This window comes from Lactuca virosa, chromosome 8, assembly GCF_052849685.1.
Source record: "Lactuca virosa cultivar CGN04683 chromosome 8, Lactuca_virosa_CGN04683_v6, whole genome shotgun sequence".
Taxonomy (NCBI): Eukaryota; Viridiplantae; Streptophyta; class Magnoliopsida; order Asterales; family Asteraceae; genus Lactuca; species Lactuca virosa.
Window position 1 is genome coordinate 199,646,468 of NC_136433.1, and position 4,552 is coordinate 199,651,019.

The window sequence follows — 4,552 nt, forward strand, 5'->3', positions numbered from 1 at the left end:
GTGGTGCGACACGCGTCGGTGCGAGGTGAGGCGGCTTCGGATGCGAGGAGTCACCTGGGCACGCGTCGGACCGCGGTTGGGCCTGCACTTCGGATGTGAGGGTTGCGACACGCCTCGCCAGCTGGCCTCGGTGACTCAACAGTTTCGGACACGTGGCGCGTTGTGAGCGAAGGTGACGTGGCCGAAGTCCCACCATGCGAAATTTCTCGGATTTGACATTTTTTCTCGATTTTTGTGCAAAAACTTCTAAAATGCATAACTTTCGCATACGGGCTCCATTTTTGACGTTCTTTATATGCACGCGTAGGTAAAATTACGCTCTACAACTTTCGTTTAGACTTCGTCGGCTAATTTTGAATTTAATTTTTATATTATTATTTTTAACAGACCGGGACAGGAATCCGTTAAAAATTCATAACTTCTTCATCCGACGTTCGTTTTCGTCTGTCTTTTTACCGTTGTACTACTATTGATGAGACCTTCGATTCTTGTTTAGGTTGTGTCGACTAAAAATCACTCGATCTAAAATTCGAGTTTTTTAGCTGTCTACTGCTAAGCTGAAACTTAGAAAACTCATAACTTCCTCATACGAAGTCAGATTTGGACGTTCTTTTTATACATACTCTCGGTTTAACGAACACTACGACTTGCGTTCAGATCACTAAGGCTAAAAAGTAGTTTATCAAAAACTCACTTTTTACGTCATTCGGCACCGTGCCTGTTTTATCGCGAAACTTCGACAGGCCATAACTTCTTCGTTATAACTCGGATTTCAGTATTCTTTGTATATCCGTAATCCTTGTCACGACCACTACAACTTTCTTAATAGATATCGGCTTTATCAAATATTTATTTTTGACGCTTATTTTTATTCTTAATTAATTAAACCCTAATAATTAAGCATAAAACACATAATTTTCACATAATATTCACATAATTCCTTTTCATTTCTTCAAAATGAGTTACAAAGGTTAACCTAGACCATCACATCAATATTAATGCCTAGCCTAGAAACACGGGCGTTACAATTCTCTCCCCCTTAGGATGATTCCGTCCCCGGAATCACACATCAACAAACAACTGCGGGTTGCGACTCATCATGTCACTCTCCGTTTCCCAGGTGAGATTTGGCCCATTCGTATGTTTCCAACGCACAAGCACTAAATCAACCATCTTGCGTCGCAACTTCTTAGTCTTACGGTCAACGATTGCCTCAGGTTCTTCAATTAACCTCTTGTTTTCATTCAACCTTAATTTAGAAATGGGAATTATGTCGGGCACATCTCCCGTGAACTTTCTCAAATAACACACATGAAAGGTATTATGAATACCCTCCAGTTCTTCCGGTAATTCTAGCTTGCAAGCTTGATTCCCGATCCTCTGAAGAACTTTAAATGGTCCAATAAACCTTGGACTCAATTTCCCCCCTTTACCAAATCTTATAAGTCCCTTCCACGACGAGCCTTTAAGTAAAACCGAATCTCCAACATCAAATGATATCGGTTGTCTTTTCTTGTCAGAATAACTCTTTTGTCGATCTTGAGCTGCTAACATCATTTCCCTAATCACTTTCAACTTTTCAGTAGTCTGATGGACTATTTAGGGTCCCATAAACTGCTTTTCCCCAGCCTCCAGCCAACATGACGGCGTTCGGCACTTTTCTCCATACAAAGCATCATAAGGTGCCATCTTGATGCTCGAGTGAAACTATTATTATAGGAAAATTCTACTAGAGGTAAGTGTTCATCCCAATTACCTTGAAATTCCAGGGTACATGCTCTCAGCATATCCTCCAACGTTTGAATTGTTCGTTCGCTCTGACCATCGGTTTGCGGATGGTAAGCTGTACTCAAACACAACTTGGTACCCAATTCCTCTTGAAGACTCCTTCAAAACATTGAGGTAAAACGGCTGTCACGATCGGATACAATCATCAACGGAACACCGTGAAGCCTCACAATTTTCTTCACGTAAGAATTCACAAGTTTATCCATAGACCATTTCTCGGTGGCTGCTATGAAATGCGCACTCTTAGTGAAGCGATCAACGACCACCCAAATCATGTCGTGACCGTTCCTTGTTCTGGGCAGTTTACTCACAAAATCCATGGTGATGTCTTCCCATTTACCCATGGGTACAGGTAAAGGTTCTAAACTCCCATACCGTTTCTGATGTTGTGCCTTAACCCTAGCACATGTTACACACTCGGCCACATACTTAGCAACATCGAGCTTCATCGTCGGCCACCAGTAGTAGGGTTTTAGATCCCTATACATTTTTGTAATTCCGGGATGAATCGAGTACATGGTCTTGTAAGCTTCTTCCATCAGAAGATCTCTTACTCCTCCCGTCTTAGGTACCCAAATCCTATCTTTGAATACCTTCAGTCCTTGACCGTTTGTATCAAACACCAACGTTTTGTTGGATATAGTGTCTAAGTCCATAACTTTATTTGGTATGTACTTGACCCGACCCGGCATGGTCCATTTGGGTTGCATGGCATTGCAATACTTGGATAGACTAAATGAGAGAATAAGGCACTTATGATTATTAATATATTATAAGTTCTAATATATTAATAATAGTATTATTTAATTAGTATTGATCAAGTATTAATCTAGGATTAATTTGGTGATGAAAGTTAGACTAATTAAATATATAGGGTTGATTATGACAATCATCAATTCTTTTATGGTGGATTAATGATCCATAGTTTATGGGTTATGGATGTAACCAAATAGAGCTCCATGGATAGTCCATGGGAGTTACAAATCCATGGGTCATGGGAAATCAAGAGTCATGACAATTAAGGGCATTCATGTGTAAACCCTAATTGTGACAACACTATAAAAGGAACCCTATGGCTAGCAAAAAGTGGACCTAGTGGACATAGTGTTACTAGAGAGGGCATAACCAATTTTGAGTGCTAGAAGTATTCTCTCAAGTTATTCCAAGTCTTGTGGTGTTGTGTGAAGCATTTGAGGCACAACATTTGGGGTGCTAGGCTCACAAAGTCTTGAAGGAATCCAAGCAACAACAAGGTATGTATTTCTACTAGTTTTATGTTTTATGTAATCCCCATGCCATGCTAGTTAGGAAATAACCTTGAAAAAGAAATTTGCATGTATATAGAGAAAACATAGATTCAAGGTTATTAGGGTTGCATGTACACTTAGGAAGTGTTAGAATGCTCAAAAACCCATCAGTGGTATCAAAGCCTAGGATTGTTTTCTGTATACTTGATGCAAAACTGCTTAAAAATCGAAAATTCTGCACTCTGACGACTGGACTCGCCGAGTCCATGGGGAGGACTCGCCGAGTCCATGAACAAATTCATCCTACTCGACGAGTAGAATAATGCACTCGGCGAGTAGGAGCGTGCTGGGCAGTTTTTTCGAGTTTTGTTGCTGGAAATGGATTAAGATCATTATCCCAATCTGTTTTGGACTTGTAAAATCTGTTTTTCAAAATGATAATGATTATGTTAACCCATTTTACATGACTTTTATCAATTTTCAAGTATTGTATATGTTTATATGATTTTCTTGAAATTGTTTGATATGAATATTTGTTCTTATGAGTTTTTTTAGAAGATCATAGGAATTTTGTGTAACTTACATGCTTGTTTAATTCATGATCTTAATGCTAATGATGGTGTCCATAACTTGTCCTCAAGTTATGGATAACCAAAAGTCACTTCTTTTAATTATGATTAAAGAACTAAAGAGGTTTCATAAAATGAAGAGTCTTCATTTTATGAACCATTAAAACTCATAAGTTACAAATTGAAGAGACTTGGAATAGTTTCAATTCTTGCCCTCAAGTTTTGGAATTTGAAAAGCCTTACACTTTAATTCCAAATTGAACTCTTAGAATTTTTTAAAGGTAAAATTCAAGCTTTATGGACTTCATTAAATTAATTAAAGTGTTTAATTAAAAGAGTTAATAATTCCATAAAGACATGGTTTAAGTTTAATTAAATTAAGTATAGTTTAATTAATAGATTAAACCACCAAGTATTTTAAATGTTTAAAATACACCCTTATACTATTATTATAATTTTAATTATATAGATATGTATAAGAATATGTCATTCTTACCGTTAGTAGGCCTCATTCACGAAGCCGATCTATAAGGGGGGTATAAGGTTGTTGCCTATAAAATGGTGACTTATTGGGTGTCCACTCTCACCCACCGCTTCCTTGATCGGTGGAGGGTCGTTAGCCGAACGGGTAGGATACGACTTTAAATACTCGTTAAAAGTATAATGAATTATAAAGTAACTATACATTATAAATTCCCAATCTTAGTTACTTTAGGAAAATGTGAAATTGGTGCTAGCCCATAAAATCACACTTTGTACCTTACCAAGTCGTTAGTGGAGCGTGTGTGGTTAACTGGCACACTAACATGGACTAGTAAGAGTGGCAAAGGGTAACTTGACTTTATTATAGATCGGTGGAGCGTGTGTGGTTAACCGGCACATCGATTAGGTAATATTGTTGAGGGTACCAAGTCAATTTGTATGGTTATTCACACCTTGTTTGTGATC